General features: G+C 44.2%; 1 protein-coding gene across 3 annotated transcripts in view; it reads right to left on the bottom strand.

Moving 5' to 3' along the window:
- Positions 1–16,373, bottom strand: part of Eps8 (EGFR pathway substrate 8, signaling adaptor) — a 173,069-nt gene extending 156,696 nt beyond the window's left edge. Inside the window, exons 1-2 of one of the 3 annotated variants that reach the window (XM_076568121.1) lie at positions 16,142–16,353; positions 15,200–15,283 (exon numbers count right to left, since the gene is read on the bottom strand). The gene's annotated coding sequence lies outside the window, so the exon portion shown is untranslated. Of the gene's footprint in view, positions 1–5,730; positions 5,856–15,199; positions 15,284–16,141 lie in introns of all 3 variants that reach the window. The other 2 variants (XM_076568122.1, XM_076568120.1) reach the window with 2 other exon arrangements.
- Between the last annotated feature and the right edge of the window lie 1,615 nt (positions 16,374–17,988).

The following is a 17,988-nucleotide window of genomic DNA, read 5'->3' on the forward strand; positions in this document are numbered from 1 at the left end:
TTTGAGAAAGAGCAGTGATTCAAATCCATCTAACTGCCAGTCTGTGCCCATGTTATACCAGCAAATGACCTCAATGTAGCATTATTCTAAGAGAACACATGACATGAACCAAACGCGTGTGAAGAAGAAAGATGTGCTTATGTGCGTTAGCCAACCCTCAGACACAGGGAAGCCACTAGAAGTCAGTGTCCAAACAAGAGTTATAATTCCGATCAGAGCCTATCTCCCGTGCCACTTCATCACGAAGGCCATAAAATCTCAGTGGAAATCCATTACATGGATTTACTAATACTTTTTGAATGAAAAAAGCACTTCCTCATCGTATTTGGATAACTGAGCAATTGTCAAATGAATTTACTACAAATGAGAAGTAAAGGATTGACCACGCCATTCCCCCAGAGCATCCACACACAACCCTGTCCATTTGTTGGTCCTATTTGGGTTCCTTCTCATTTCATCTTATTTTATTGTTATGGTTTTTTTTTCTGGAGCTGAGGACCAAATCCCAGGGCCTTGTGCTTGCTAGGCAAGCGTTCTACCACTGAGCTGAATCTCCAACCCCTTATTGTTAGTTTTTTTTCCCTTTCTTTCTTTTAAACATCCTCTTTGCTTCCTAGTGAGAAAGACCTGGAAAGGATGTAGATTTGGGGAAGGGGCTAGTAGTTATGATCTGGCGGGAGTTAGAGAGAGAGAACCATAATTAGAATATACTGTATGCAAAAAAAAATCTAGTTTTAATTAAAAAACAAAGCATAAATAAAAATAAAAACTCAGTCTTCAAAAATAATCATTTTAGTTCACCATCAATTCATCAGTTAATTTTTTTCACAGATCCTACAGTGACAACCAGAGACACAAATGAGGACCAAGCAGAAGGCGGACTAATGAATCCCCCAGTCCCTTACCACAGAGAGGCCTATATGGCGCGGGCTTGGCACCTGAGGAGATGCTTTCTGTAACTGTCTCTCCCTTCTCTCCCCTCCTTCCTCAACTGGCGAGCAAGCTAACCGTGAGGGTTGGGACGCTCCAGCTAGGTGCACAAAGCTTGGGAAATTAGGTCACGGGGTTGCCATGGGGAGTCCAACCATCTGTCTGGCAACGTTGCATGACTTCCGCCTCCCTGTGATACCATGGTTCAATGCCCAGTAGGCAAGATAAGAGAAAGGTTAGCCGAGCTTTCTGTTACAGAGACAAAAATGCCTGAAAGAACCCAAGCACCTCCAACACACCAGTCAATAAACGCTCACTTAGAATCTTCTCTATGCACAGGTATGGTTTTTCAAAAGTTTCTTGGCAAACATGATCCAATCCATACTTACAGACAAGAGATAAAAAGAGTTGCCGGCTCTGCTACCAAACAATCAAGCTCTTACAACACAAATAAAAGTGTTTCTGAAGTGGACAGTTGTGAACCTTTCATTCCTAGCAGCTAACTAGAAACACACATGCGCCAAAGGCATTGTGGGGATCGTATCAACGGTGTGTAATTTAAGAGGTGTGTCCAAAAGGCTTGACTCCAGAGCAGGAGGAGGCAGCCACTCTTTCTTCTTTCTTGCGATTTTACAGTTCTGCAATTCATGCGGCCATGTTAAAGCTCCTCCCATGCAAATTTCAAGGTAATCTACTTTTCCCCATTGCTAAAAGGTTTACATTTTTCCAAGCAGCCTGAAATCTCTGGCCTGACTTCACCTTAAGGGTAAAGACTGCTTTGTCCCCAAGTTTTCCAGGAGAAACTTGAATATTGCATATCAAAATGACAGCAGTGACACTTGTCTACACGATACTAACCTAACCTCAGCGTGGAAGACCTTCCGAGGTTGTTCTTACAAGAATAATGATATGCAGATACTTCCCCCCAAAGACCCTAGATAACAAATACTCCTCTCGAGATTTTAGTAAAAGTGAACATCGTTTGGAAGTGGGGTGGTGGGTGCTTTATAATCTACGGTATCAATATACCTAGAAAATCAAATACCAGTATGTTGCTGGAGGGCTTTTCTCCAAGTTCCACCAAGCCCCGAAGTCCCACAATCCATGTATAAAATAATCATTCAAACGTTCATATTACTTATAAACTGTATGGCCATGGCAGGCTTCTTGCTAACTGTTCTTTTATCTTAAATTAACCCATTTCTATAAATCTATACCTTGCCACGTCGCTTGTGGCTTACCGGCGTCTTTACATGCTGCTTGTCCTGGCGGTGGCTGCAGTGTCTTTCCTCCTTCTTCCTGTTTCCCCAATTCTCCTCTCTCCTTGTCCAGCCTATACTTCCTGTCTGGTCACTGGCCATCAGTGTTTTATTTATATAGAGTGATATCCACAGCACCAGTATTTGGATATTTGACAAGAAAAATGTGGATACCAATTAAGGAGTAAAAGGGAGAAGCCAGGAAAAGGCTATGATTTACTTTCCATAATTTTGACCACTTACCCAGATAATAATGCTACTTTTCAAAAAAATTAATTTTAGTTAAAGGCTCACTATACACACAAGGCTCACATCAACTCACAGCTATCTTTCTCTCTCAGCTTCCCAAATAGTGGGATTATAAATGTGCACCACCATGCCCACATCTTCTTTCATGGTTCAGTTCATGACTCTAACCAGCCATGATGGTGCACGCTCAAAATCCAAGCACTTGAAAGGTGGAAGGAGGAGGAGGAGTTCAAAGTCATCCTCAGCTGTGCCACAAAGTTAAAACCAGCTACATGAGACCTCGCCTCAAAAAAACATACGGGTTCTGCCACTGCACACCAACACTGGACAAGAACCGTGTCTGCCTTGTTAGTTACACAGCCCAATCATTTAGTGCATTTAATATGCAATTACGTAATATTTTCCTATTGGATAAATCTCATGAACCAAATGAAACTATCTTCAATTAAATAAAGCTATTATTTGTGAACTGTAAGATCGAGAAATTACGTTGGCTGCACCAATGGATGAACCAATGATGGAACCTATCCCGTGTAAGCACATCACAGAAAGGACAGCCAGAGATGTCTGACGTAGACCAGCCAAGATCAAGAGCAGGACAACAGACAAAACGCCCCACATAAAAGGGAGGGAGAGCGCCACATGCAGTTTATGCAATTCAGTGTGCATGTGAGTGCTGGGCTGCTCTTGCTACTATCCAGCCTGCTGCACCTTGCAGGGTACTAAGTCAAGCTCTCTATTGAAAACACACACACACACACACACACACACACACACACACACACACATATTCCTAGTTCTCTTCTACAATTCTGTTTTTAAAAATACTGTTTGGGCAGTGAGATGGCTCATTGCTGCCAAACCTGAGGACCTCACTTCCATCCTAGAGCCCACACGATGGAAGGAGAGAGCCGATTCTACAAGCTGTCCTTTGATCTCTACACAGCGGCAATAGCATGCATGCATGCACACATAAAATAATTAATCAAAATAAATACATGTAAAAAAATTCACCTGTAGTACAGAGTTATGCTATAGTGGACAAGTAAATATTTTTTTGAATATTTAACAAATAAATATTTGTTAAAACAAATAAACACAGCAGGCCAAGTGTGGTGGAACACACCATTATTATCAGCACTCCATAGCAGAGGTAGGTGGATCTCTGGACCTCTGTGAGTTCCAGGCCAGCCATGGCTACATGGTGAGACCCAGCCTCAAAAAAACAAACAAACAAACAAACAAAAAAGCTTAGCAACAAAATGCTGTCTGGACATGCATTGATATCACAGTCATAAATTCAGAACAACTGTACAAAACTTGCACAAGATCCATCCAACCAAATTTCCAGCATAGATGGGGCACTGCTCTCCAGGCTTCAAGCCTTACTGAAGATATTGAAGCTGCAAGCTGCTGAGAGAGAGAGAGAATCTTTTTTTTTAAGTGTATGGCCACCAGTAGGTTTCCCATACTACAGTGGATGACCTCTCACCCATACACATAGAGGTAGCACTAACTAGACTTAGTGGGTTATTAAAAAAAAAAAAAAAAAGGAGGGGGGCATAAAGTTTGGAGGTTCCATATTGGGAGGGTCTTAAGAGAAGTTAGAAGGGAGAAATGGGTAGATAAGACCATGTTTCTTTGTATACATGTAGGAAAGTCTCAAGATTAAAGAAAAATGGATATTAAAAAACTTAGTAAGAGTATTTAGAAAGTTAGATGATGCTGATGGATTAGAGTTAAAAGCCTTTAAAACTTTTTTCCCAGATGAACTCATTCTGCTGGTCTGAAAACTGAAACTGTGTTCTCAACCCTCTGTAGAAACCTAGATGCTCCTATACATTGGAAGGGGAAAAGAAGCAGCAGGCTTGGATCGGCTAACCTGGAAAGCCACCCCAGATCCCCATCCTCATTCTCCGGAAGTCACATAAAGCAAGACCAGCTTCCTGGGTGAGTGAGCACCTTTACTCCTAATGCCCCAAACATAATCAGTGTCCACACTGTCCTCATAAAGTCAAGGTTATTACTCAGAAATAGCAAGATGTCTCATTTTCCAAGGACAACTAAGTCCATGCTTGGAACTCAAAGCACTTTTGTTTGTCTTTATTTATCAAAGAAATATTTAATATAGTCTTATATCAAATAATATACTGTTTCTTACAACACACAGTCAAAGCGCCCAGACAGCACAACAGTGCATTGGGCTAAAACTGGCTTTGGGTTCGTACGTCTTGTCTATCAGATTCTACCGTCAGCCTTTACCCAACCATTACCATCTGAGCCACTGATACGGAACCCTATCTAAACTTTTATATTTTAAGAGAGGATATACCAATCATACCAATGATCATACCAATGACCCTGAAAACCAAACAATAACATAAAACATAACTGATATCTATTGGATTAATTCATTCCATATCTTTAGGTCTTCTACACTTCAGTCTAGTGAGAGCTAACAAAATCATGCTTCAACTGTTCCATTGACTGTCTGGCCTAGAGAGAAAATAGAACTAACCACAGATAAGAGAGACAGGGGTGGGAAGCAAGTCCTGGAGGTAAGATAACATACCACTCTTGTTTGAAAACCCTTTCCAACATCGTGGGGCATCCTCTTATATTATATAATCCCACTTGATATATATCTCAATTTAAATTCTATAATTCATTACAGTGATAAAGGATTCCTATACAAGCTATATTCGTACACGTACACACACACACACACACACACACACACACACACACAGGATACTTCTAATTAGCATAAAAACTGAATGGTGCGGAGATTCATTCTGGAGACCAGGCGGCAGTGCAAGCCTTTAATCTCAGCACTGGAAAAGCAGAGGTGAGCAGATCTGTGTGACAAGAAGCCCACCCTGGGCTTTCCTATACTGCTCACCTCTTCCTCATGCAAGTTCCAGGGCAGCCCAAGCTCTGTAGTGAGAATTTGTCTTGAACATACAAAATCTATTCTGGTTAAAGCACCATTCACACATATATGCTAAATGGGATTTAACTTGTCATAATAAGATTTTGCTATTTTCAAAATAACTTCTTTAGCACCCAAGTAAGATTTAAGGTGACAAGGGCTTTAGTCACTCCTCTGTTTCAAGCCTTCTCAGCTGCCTAAACATGACCCTGTCTGCCACAACCACCATTTATTCAGATAAACCACCTTTCTTCAGATGGCCCACTCCATGACCAGTGTCTCCCCAGGCATGAGGAAGAGGTGAGCAGTGAAGGGGAAAGGTATCCACGTTAGGAGAACGACACTTTCAGCTGCAGTGACCTGAGGGCTGATGAGGCTGCCAGAGGTGGTGCTGAAGGAAGGCGTGGAGTAGGAGCCCACAGTCATCCAGCATCTTCAAGATTGTCATAGGACCATTTTCTTTGCCGACCATGGACACAGCAAGGCTTAAGATAAAGAGGAAATGTGAAATGTTGCCAAGCACAAAGATGTTGGAGCAAACAGTGTTGAAACTCTAAACTTTATCTGGTTTTAAAAAAATGCGAAAAATTAAAAACTAAGATAAAAAGAAATATGATGTTCCGGCCCACCCAGTAATTTTACAAAGACAATAAACACACTAATGTACCAAAAAAATGAACCCAAGGATTCCTAAACTTCAGTGAAGTTTTATGTTGTATTTTTTTTTATTTATTTCATGTGTGTGTCTGTGTGCCTGTGCACACGTATGTGACACCGTGCCTACGTGGAGGTCAGAGCACAAGTCGGGAGAATCAGTTCTCTCCTTCTCCCATGAAGGTCCCAGGGCTTGAACTCAGGTCATCCAGCAGCCCTGGTGACAAGCGCCTTCACCTGCAGGGCCATCTCACCAGCCCCTTGTCCAGCATTCTTCAAGCACTGTTGTTCAAGCTTGGCTTCACACACTACTCACTTAAAAGTAGAAGTGGCAATAATTTAGGCAAATCCATGAATTAATTCACATAAAAATCTGCCAAGAGTCATGTTGCTTAACAAGTAAAGCAACCCAACACATGTTCTCCAGTCACACGCATCAGCCCCGCAGCCCTACGTGAGTGAGGATCAGTGTGAGTAACAGGACAGGAACCGGCCCCATGGCCAGACTTTTATCACAGAAAGAATCCCATTGCTTTTCAATTATTCAAGATCTAGCAAAGCCCCGAAGAAGAGCTACATGAGGAATGACTAACACAATGGTCCCTCTTGATTACAAGGCTCTCGGTGGATAAAATGTGTAATGTAAGCTTGTGTGTGTAAGTGTGTGTGAGAGAGAGAGTGTGTGTGTGTGAGCGTGTGTGTGTGTGTGTGTATGAGTGTATGTGTGAGAGAGAATATATGAGAATATGTGTAAGAGTGTGAATGTGTGTATGTATGTGTGTGTGTTGTGTGTGTGAGACTGTGAGTGTTTGTGTGAGTATATGAGAGTATGTGTGAGAGTGTGTGTGTAAGAGTGTTTGTGTATGTGTAAGAGTGTGTGTGTGTGTGTGTGAGAGAGAGAGAGAGCATGTGAGAGTGGTGTGTGAGTGTGTGTGAGTGTGAAAGAGAGAGACCGAAAGAGACTACAGTTTACAGTACTGAAAATGGATTCCACAGGAGCATTTTTGATGACACAAATAAACACAATAAAGTCATAAAAGTTTTTAAGACACACTGGAAAGAGGGGCTGGAGATTACTCATGTGTGTACAGGCACACAAAGCTAAGCAACTGTTACTGGGACGAACAAAACAGTTCACATCAATGCAGTAACAAACGGATCCTCCACACATGAACAGGCAAACGGTGAGTTTGCACGGGTCGGCAGAAGATACTGAATTTCAAGAGGTCTAGGCCCCTCCTCAGCCTCCAGAGAAAGCAGAGCAGATCTGTAAACGTGACTGTAAATGTGACAGACCTTTGCTCACAGTACAGGTAAGCACGTTTTCTCTATCTTAAGTCGAGCCTGGCGGTGGTGGCCCACGCCTTTAATCCTAACACTAGGGGACAGGGCAGGCAGATCTCTGAATTCAAGGTCAGCCTGGTCTACAGAGTGGGTCCCAGGATGGCCAGGACTATACAGAAAAACTGTCTCGAAAAATAAAACAACACACACACACACACACACACACACACACACACACACAATCAATGTTAGTGAGTTGGTGCAGTGGTTAAAGGTGCTTGTTGCCAAGCCTAAAGACTTGAGTTCAATCCCCAGAACCTCCTTGGTGGAAGGAGAGAACCAACTCCAGAAAGTTGTCCTGTGATCTCCAAACACACACTGCTGTGTGTACACACACATACACACACATAAATAAATGATATTAAAAATTTTAAGGTGAGGCACATAAAACCACCATATTGTATATTTTTCTAAACTCACCATCACCCCTGAATGATAGAACTATTATAGAAAACTAGAATAAAATATATTAAAAGTGCTGGGGTGGTGGTGGTGGTGTACACCTTTAATCCCAGCACTCAGGAGGCAGAGGGAGATAGATCTCTGAGTTCAAGGCTAGCCTGATCTACATATCAAGTTACAGAAACGCCAGGGCTACCCAGAGAAACCCTGTCTCAGACACACACACACATACACACACACACACACACACACACACACACACACACACACACACACAATTATTTTCAAAAGAGACAGACTCATACTTATCTTCCCTCACAGTCTTATTCTTTCATCTAAACTATTTTCAATATCTTAATCTCTAATGAAAATACTATAAATAATTACAATGTTATAAAATATAAATACCAGAGCCATCCAGAAAAAATAGAGTGTTTAATAACTGCAAGTGTATTTCAGATACCAAAAACACTTTGTTCTTCCATTAGACCCACAAACAGCCAACTATATATTCTGAGAATAAAGATTAGCCTAAGCAATATTCTAATGGTATGAATATAACATTTTCTAAATAAAACGAAATTCAAACAGCCTTCTGTAAGAGACTTTAGAATGCTTTTATTTCCCTTTTAAGTATAAACTTCTTTCTTTTGATGATTATTTTTCTTAAACTTTTTCTTCTCTTATATTAAAAACATAGTTTTCAACAATCAATATCTGACCTCTTATCAAATACTCAAATACATAGGTCATTTAACAAATAACCTTGGTACGCTCTTCAATATGATGGTCAGATTCTGTGAGACCGTGTTCCTTGCTCTGGACCAGCTGGAAAAGGACTGAAAGGTCCTTTGTCACCAGTTACATCCTTAAGTTGCTCGGCTGGCTACTAATTAGAAGAATGCTTGGACACGAACTCCCCAATTTAATGTTCTTAAGTAGTCTACAGTCACTGAGGATGACAGGACGGAAAAGCACGCATCGCTTCAGAAAGCCCTGTGGTTAAAAGAGGAGAAACAGAGCATTCTTCAACAGCCTTGAAGAGCCCAATCTTCCCTAGTGCAGTGTAATGAATGGTCTCACACTGCTGGACGTAAAGATGGAGTACAACCAGCTGTCTAGTCCTCTGTTAGCTTCAGGTGTGAGAATGCCCACAGTTCCCACCACACCTATCACTTTGACCCACCCAACATTGTCTGCCCAGAATGCCCAGGAGGCCTACCCAGGACACTCACTGTTGGCCTCCAAAAGTCACCCAATGGACCATTTCTGATGTCCTTGGCCACAGGGAGTCTCTCCTTTCTTACTAAACACGCTCTCTTTTCCACTTACCATCCTCCATAACAATGGCATTGAATAAGTACTACCACTGGTCCCACCCTGAGTGTGTGTGTCCCACATGATGTGAAGTGCCTAATTAGATACTGTGGGAACAGAGCTGAAACTCAGATCCTCAACACCAAGAAGTTCAGAATTCAAAGAAGAACAGGAAGAAACGAATAACTAGCTAGTTCTACCATTCTGTGTTTCATTTTTCCTAATCCCCCAGTTCCATCATTAAGAGAACCTATACTTTATGAACACATTCCAATTCCCCACACCCCTCTGTCAGTGGATATAGATCGGAAAACTGAAAATACTCTCGAGGATCTCAGATACACCATCTAATGAGTCATCCTCGTTTAACACGTACAGGCACTTCCTGGCAGGCCAGATGACCTTAGTCCAATCCCTAGAAACCACATGACTCGAGGAGAGAACTGGCTCTGACATCCACATGTCACCACAGCACGTGCATGTATTCCATCTCCGACATACAAACAAATGCATTAAATGTAGAAAAAAAGGGGGGGGGTTGAAAGCTAAAAAGAGGCAGTCTTGAGTTTTCAAATATGACATAAACCATGAGATTGATACATTTACTTTATCAAATTTAAAACCCAATGCTTAGAGGATGGCTTTGCCAGTAAAACATTTGTATTTCAAGTGTGAGGACTGGAGTTCAGTCTCCAGACCGAAGAATATAAAGGAAAAAGAAAGGCAGGCCTCTCTGTGTGCACCTGGACTCGGAGCACCAGGGAGACAGAGAAAGGGAGGTCCTTGGAGATCCACAGCTAACCAGTCAAGCCTGACCTGTGCGCTCTAGGCCAGTGAGAGACCCTGTCTCAAAGGAGATGGACAAGGTTCCTGAACTTAAGAGCTTACATATGCTCTTGCTCTGGCCTCCACACACAAGCATGCATCTGATCACACACAAACAGACACCTGATCTAAATAGTAAGAAATAATGCTTTAAAAAAGTAGGCAAAACAGACATCCTACCATCAGAAAAATGCATAAACAGAAAATATTACGTGAACAGATGTTAACACATAAATATTATTAGGGGATGGCAAATTCAAATAACAATGAGATATTACCATTCAGCTATTGGAATTAATAATCTCCGAAAGTGAAATGCTGTCAAGGAGATGAAATGATAGGAACTGGGATGTTGCGGCTATGAATGCAAGAGTAGCAGCAGCTGTTTTGGAAAATAGTCTGAAATACCTTACAGAGACAACCACAATCCTAGCCTGTGATCTTCCATCCCACTCGCAAGCATGCACCTCACTGTTTCAACACTTATGTCTTCCCTAAAGCCCCACAAGAATGTTCATAGCAGCTTTATTCACAATTCCTAGAAACTGGGAACAGCCAAGATGTCCTTCAACAGATGAAGTAAGCTAAAATGCATCATCTCAGTGCAACGATGTTAAGCAATAAAAATAAATGAGCTGGGAGTAGAGAGATGGGTTGGTGGTTAAGGGCACGGGCTGCTCCTCCAGAGGACATAGGTTTGATTCCCAGCTCTATATGGCAGTTTCAAAATCCACTTCCAGAGAAATCTGACACCCTCTTCTGGCTCCTGCAGGCACCAGGCACACCCATGGCACACAAGCATAAATGTGGGTAAAATACCCATACACTAAGGCAAAATAAAAAAATAAGTTGTCCACTACAGAGGACATGGACAACCCTTAAATACATATTGCTAAGTGGAAAATGACAGTACAGGAAAGTCACATGACATCTAGAAAAACTGAAACTACACAGACAATAAAAGGTCTCTGATTTTCAGAGAGGAGACAAGGGGAATAATGGGTCAAAGCACAGGGAACTGTAATACATTAAAATTATTCGAGATGACACTGTCAAGATAGGCATGTCAAGCCCACAGAACTTTATAAGACCAAGGATTAATCTTAATATGTATAAGAAATTAAATTACAAGGTCAAGGGTCCCTAGATGGAAAGCAGACTGTGACATAAGAATGGTAACTACAAGTGTGTAAAACCATCTCATGAAAGGAGCTAGGAGGCAGAGATGCTTAGATAGTTAACTGTGGAAATGGGTGGAGATTAAACTTAAAAGCAAAAGGCCCTGCATATGGGCACTGGATTCCAGCTAGCAAAGTGGTTGTCCATGCTCTCAAAGGTTGTCAATTCCAGTTCTGCTAAATTTGTATAATGGAAATGAACAATAAAGCAAACAAAGAAATGGAGACAGGTAGACAGGTTCTTCTTCACCACTGCAGGGAGTTTCCAAATAAACAGGGGAGAAACCAGAATGCTGTATATCACTATCAGTATTATACCAGTATGAGTTCATATTTACTTTAATATAGATACACATAGGTATGCAGATACACACACACACACACACACACACACACACACACACACACAGAGATATATCTAAATCTCTATACACAAATGTATTTTTCACATGAGAATTAATGACATTCCATTAGCAAGTCCACCTAGTACCCAGACCTTGGCTTCTTTCAAAGTATACAGCTCAAGTAGACCTTGAACTCACAATTCTCCCGTATCTGCCTCCAGAGTGTTGGGATTATAGGTATATGCCATCACTCAGGGTCAGACCTGGCTTTCCAGTAAAAGTTCCAAGCATTAGGAAACCAATTCCTTGATGAAATGGCTGGTTCTTGATAGGCACTCTACAAGAAGGACCTGGCACATCTTCTAGAGACATGCTTTTTAAAAAAGAAACAAACCACATTCATAGGAACTTATCAAAGGGACACAAGAAGCCAGCTGCAAGGCTTTGAGCTTCAGATGGGTTAGATTACAGCCCAAAGGATATGGAAAGTATTCAGGAGTTCAGATTGATAAGTAAATGCCCAAGCAACTAAGTGAAGGAAAAGAGAAAACCTCCCATGAGTCTGATAACCCTGCTGATGTGGTGTATACTGTGACCTGGGATGGAGAAGCCACTGTGCCCTGGTCATCTTCCAATCCAAAGCTCACAGTGGCTGTGTTTCCTTGTCTTGTGGCAGTGTCTGTCCTGGCTAGTTTTATATTCAAATTATAAATGACACACAGTTGTAGATAAATACCCCCCCCAGGGATGGGGAGGGGTCGTTAAGTCTGGACTAATTAAATACAGGCTGCGTTAGGAGACTCCTTCCCAGGGGGAGGGAATGAAAAAGTAGAGACCAGGAACTCAGCAGCAGAAAAAACAGACCAATGCTATCTCAGCCAGTGATCAAGATGAGTCTGATATCCCTGGGGATGGTTCTGGTGGTTCGTGCTGTGACTTGTGATGGAGAAGGCACTTTGCCCTGGTCATCTTCCAACCCAAAGCCCACAATGGCTGTGTTTCCTTGTTTTGTGACCGTGTCTGTCCCGGCTAGTTTATATTCAACTAGACATCAGAGAGAAGGGAGTCTCCGTCGAGAAAATGCCTCCATAAGATCAGGCTGTAGGCAAACTTGTGGGGCATTTTCTTAACTAGTGATAGAGGTGGGATGGCCCAGCCCATTGTGGGTGGGGACACCCCTGGGCTGGTGGTTCTGGCTTCTCTAAGAAAGCAAGCTGAGCAAGCCAGGGGGAACAAGCCAGTGAGCAGTACTCCTTCGTGGCCTCTGTATCAGCTCCTGCCTCCAGGTTCCTGGCCTGTTTGAGTTCCTGGCCTGACTTCCTTCAGTGATGAACAGGGATGCGGAAGCAGAAGGCAAATAAACCCTTTCCTCCCCATCTCGCTCTTCGTGGTGTTTCACCACAGCAATGGTAACCCTGACTAAGTCAGGGACTCAGTATGTAGCCAGACTGGCCTCAAACCTGCCGTCTTTCCGCCTGAGCTGTCCTAGTGCTGGGATCTGAGGTGTGCGTAATTACAGCCTACCCCCGGGACAAACAAAAGACAAATTCAAAGGGGAAAAGCGTGTTATTAACTTGTATGGCCAGGACTCCTCAAAATGGTCAAAGTTGTCAAAATAACCAAAAAAAAAAAAACAAAGATAATATGAGAAAAGATCAGAGTCAGCCTGAGCTGAAGAGACCGTGACAATCAAATGTGACTAGTGTTCTGACTAGTAGAACCCTGAGACAGAAAAAACAGATTAGATAAAAACTAGGGAGGGGCCGGAGTGTGGCTCAGTGGGAGAACTATGTGCATGAGACCTTGGGTTCAATCACCAAAAACAAAGGGAAAAAGACAAGTAAACAAAGTATGAGCTATAACTAATAATACAACACCAATAACGACCCATCAATTGCAGCCAATACAACTTAGGATGTTACCAGGAGACGCTATTATAATCCCTGTACCACTGCTGCATTTTTCTACCATCTAGCTTACAGACTATCAGTAATCATTTATTATTATTATTAGTGTGTGTGTGTGTGTGTGTGTGTGTGTGTGTGTGTGTGTGTGTGTCTGCACTCACACGTGTGTTCAACTGACCCAGGAGCTTGCCATTTGAGGTAGACTGGCTGGCTAGCAAGTCCCTGGTATCCACCCTCCGCCGCCCCCCTCACTCACTCCTGCACTGGGACTGCAGAGGCATGCCCAGCTTTTTATGTGGGTGCTCAGGATCTGAACTCATCCTGGATTGGCAAGCATTATACCCACCTAGCCATCTCCCCAGGCCCTAGGGTCTGTTTTAAAAGCCCATTTTGGAATGTATCTGAAGATGCTGCAGTGGGGACCTGAAGAACCCCCCACTTTCTTGTAAACACTCAGTTCACATTGTTTGCAAGGACTCCACTACAGTGCGTCTTAAGAAAAATATTTTCAGTTCCTCACAGCTGCAAACAATTTGGTGCAGCAATTCCCAGCAGGGATGTACCGTATAGCCAGAGCACTTTGGCTAAAGTTCCATCCCTTCCTCTCTGCCACCCCTGCAGATGTCTGAAAGTTTATAAGCTATACTTAGGTTGTTTTGCACTGAGACAAAAACTACCCAATGTGCTTAATACGACTTGGAAAAGCCAATCTAAAATTTACACAAGTGAAGTCTGTGTTAAAACTCATCCAATAAAACTTCGAGGAACAAAAGCTCTTTGAACCTGGCATTTGTACTTTCCTAAGCAAACCAGCCTCAATTCAACGTATATTTTAAGATAAAAACAGGTGGGTGAAGAGGAGATTCAGGGGAATAAAAAGGAGTAGATAAAGAGACGTGTAGTGTAAGGTTTGAAAATGGGATGAAGGTGTGAAACACAGCAAATTAGAGAAAGCACTGAAGGCGGAGGGGAGCGGCGTATGTCACAAAGCCACAAAGTCCTGGAGCCTGAAAAGAGTGAGTGTAGACTAAATCAGACTAAAGCTAGATATACACACAAAATGAACTCTCTACCTCTGAACACAAATAAGCAAAGTGTTCCAAATTAAACACCAGTTTCCTGTTAGGGGATTTTTTTTTTAATCATCCTCAATACAAGTTCACTTAAGGCATTTCCCACTGTTAATAAAAGGCCAGCTTGCCAATTAGAACAACACTCAATGACACTTTGAAAGTGAAAGAAAGTTACAAAGTGCACATCTCAAATACTGTGAGCAACACTTAGCTCAGAACAGTAGGAATTACAAGATATTTTCTTTCCCTTCTTTTTCTGCTATGAGCAAAGTGACTTGTGAATGTTTGCAAAGTCTTAATCTACTATAGTGCAGGAAAGGCTTTCTACGAGCACACACTCACTAGCTGTGGCACTCGGTACACACCATCTATGAGACAAGTCTACACAGACCCGTTTAACTTTCAGATGGTGTGAGCCCATCAGCCACAGATTTTCCACACCACCAAACTAACAACTACAGAAGCATGCCCAGAAACTTCCGATCCCCAATTTTAAAAACAAGGAAGAAAGAAAGAAATCTTTACTGGGTGAGGTGAGATGTCATTGACTTTAATTTCAATAGACTAGCTGTCCCAAGATCTACAATTCTACACAAGAGCGCAGGCGGTCCCGAACCCAATGAGCTGCAGAATAGCATCCTTTTAAAGGAGAGAAATTAGAAACAGCCCACAACACAGTTACTTTGAGGTTTTTGTTGTTGTTTAACATAAAAAAGCCTTCCAGGAATCCTAATTCCACCTCCTACTCAAAGTGGCAAAACCAAGTAAAAATTCAAAGTACTCACACGTGTCTGAACCAAGTTGAATCTGAACTTATCTTATTCGCTATTTTGTCTCTCTCTCCTACTGTCTGAGGCAAGAAGTGAAACCTTGAAAAGAAAAGCAGCCATGCATTCGCTGAAACATTGGCTCGGGAAGCCTCCTCTTCCACTGCCTCGCCGCTCCAAATGTCTCCGGATTTCAAGCCCAAACACCAGGGATTCCTGCCCAGGCGAGATGCCAGCAGCACTTGGGGTTACAGTGGGATGAAGAGGAGGATTTGAGCAGCAGGGCTCAGAGAACCGTGCAAAGACTTTGCATGTGTATTGTAGTCATTGAAAAGAAAGGAAGGGGTGAGACTTGGGGAGCCTGCAATACCTCTCAGTGGGTGTGGAACCCCTCCAAAGCCCTAATGACAGCAATAGGAGAGGCCATCTTCCCCAAAGTAAAATGGTGTTGGAAAGTGATCCAGAATTTACAAGTACTCAAACAGAGCGAGCTACCTCAACTGGAGGTGTAGACCAGGGCGGGTCCCCATCTCTAACGGGTCTCCTGGGGGGAGTCCCCACTTGAGCTGGGGCGAGAGGCTCTCTCAAAGCCCCAAGTCTAAGACATTAAGGTACGGTCTGCGTCCAGGTGTGCCGATCTCAGGTGCGCCCCGCGCAGCCTAGGTGAGCGTGGGGTCTGGGGGAGCCCTGGGCTCCTACCCCGACGGAGCAGGTCGCGGCGGGCTCGGGTCTCGTGGCTCCGGAGCGCGCGGAGCAGGCTCGGGGACGCGCTGGGGCGGCAGCGCCCTCGCACACCTGGCCGCCGACACCAGTTGCAATGGGTCCAAGTGAACCGCGGCGGCCGCCGAGCCTGGCACCGCTCCGGTCCCGGCGCACAAAGGCGCTTACGGAAAATCGAGAGGGAGCCCATGCCGCGGGAATCCCACCCGGGACCCGCACCGGTGTCCGAGGGGCTCTTACCTTGGATCCGCCCTCTGAGCCGCCGCGCTCCTCACGGAGTGTCGCGACCTCCCCAGACACGAGGTGGCGGGTGGTCGGGAGAGAAAGAGCCTCGAGGTGGAGCGCCCACCGCGCCCCGCTGCAGAGTCGCCGCTGGGGCTTGCCCGGAGCCCCGCGCCCCGCGAGCCCGCCTCGCCCGCCGCCCGGGCAATGTGTGCGAGCCGCTCGCTCTCGGCCACAGCCAGCGCGCGCCGCGCATGCCCAGCAGCGAGCCGGGAACGCGCGTTGCCCGGCGCGGCCGGGAGAGGGCTCCGTTTGCCGGGTCTTGAGGACGGTTGAGTCTCTAGTGCACCCTCGGGCTCTGGACTGGGTCCCTCCGAAGCCCCGGCAAGATGGGCACGACACCCGGCATGGGAGACCGGGGATCCCAGCCTCAGACTGTGTCCACAATTCCCCAGATGAACTGACATGCGTCTGTAGAGCACCGCCCGGGACAGGGGTGATGCCCCAGGCAGAGAGCGCTCAAGAGGACTGGGACCAGATCCTGGGGCACAAGTGATGACCACTGTCAATTCAGGAGTTACTGCCTTATCCAGCTACCAGCGGGAGGTATTCTCCCGGCCTCTGAACTGTGTCCTTGGTCTCTTCCTTCTTTCCCATCTCCTCAAGCCATGCGATGTGTAAGTGGTACCCAAGGGCTTCCCTGGCTTAGAGAAGCTCCAAACAAACCCTAGTCCCTGGATGAGGCCAGCAAGCCCAGACCCGTCTCACAAGGCGCCTTGGATTCAATTTTTCGTGGGAGCTCCTGCCAAGAGCCTGGTGTAGTTTCGAGTATGGGAGACTTCAGTCCAGGAACAACTGCTCGCCACCTCAGCGCTCCCAGGGTCCATCACAGGGAGCCACAAAATGAGAATCTGCCATTGTTCTCTCCTGAACCTCTTATTTTCTTACCCTTGACAGTACCTCCGTTGTCACAGCTACGCCCCCAGACACGCAGGCCTTTCTAACTTCAAGTCAATTGACTTCCAGAAGCCAAGAAAGACTATTAAATAAAACTTGGCTTAAATAGCTGGGCCTACCTGCTTTGTGAGGCAAGCTCAGGCCAAGACTGGGGAATAAAGGGGGCAGTGAAGGGGGTTATGATTAAGTTCCGTTTCTGCCTTCATCGAGAGTCTTCTGTCCAACATTTCCAACAGACAAACATCCACCAGATCATGTCCAATGTTGGAAATAGCTGGTTTTGCCCGATAGTATAGATAACTAGGATTGTTTATTGACCATCTACGCCAGGAACGAAGAAACCTACTTACATCATCTCTAAGCCTTAAAATGAATTGCCATTTTAGAAAACTGGGAAAACGATATTCAGAATTATCTTTTTGCCAAAGCCAATACTGACATCAGAATTAAACTCCAGGCCTGCCTACTCCACAGCTTACATTAATAGATTTATGAACCCAAACCAACTCTTCTTAAACTGTAGACTGGTCTAGACCTACCCATTGGACTTACATGAAATTAATCGTACAGATATTGCAAGCCTTGCAATAGTAGATGCCGGTTAATAAATAACCAACAGAGGTGTTTTGAAATGTGTCCTCAAAATGTTTCTCCTTTCACTGGTCCTCAAATGACAGAGTGATCTGTCAAAACCACTCTTTACCCTGTCTTAAATGAGCTTGGGGTTTTTATTCTCTCTTGTGTACACACACACACACACACACACACACACACACACACACACACGGCAGTAAGTCACTGAAACAATCATTGAGCCCTTTGGTCCAAGCACCCTTCCAGCAGGAGACATCCCAAACCTGTGTTAGGTTTTACTTTGGCAAGCAGACATCCGCGAGTCAAACAGAACG

Source organism: Peromyscus maniculatus, chromosome 3 (assembly GCF_049852395.1).
Source record: "Peromyscus maniculatus bairdii isolate BWxNUB_F1_BW_parent chromosome 3, HU_Pman_BW_mat_3.1, whole genome shotgun sequence".
NCBI classification, from domain to species: Eukaryota; Metazoa; Chordata; class Mammalia; order Rodentia; family Cricetidae; genus Peromyscus; species Peromyscus maniculatus.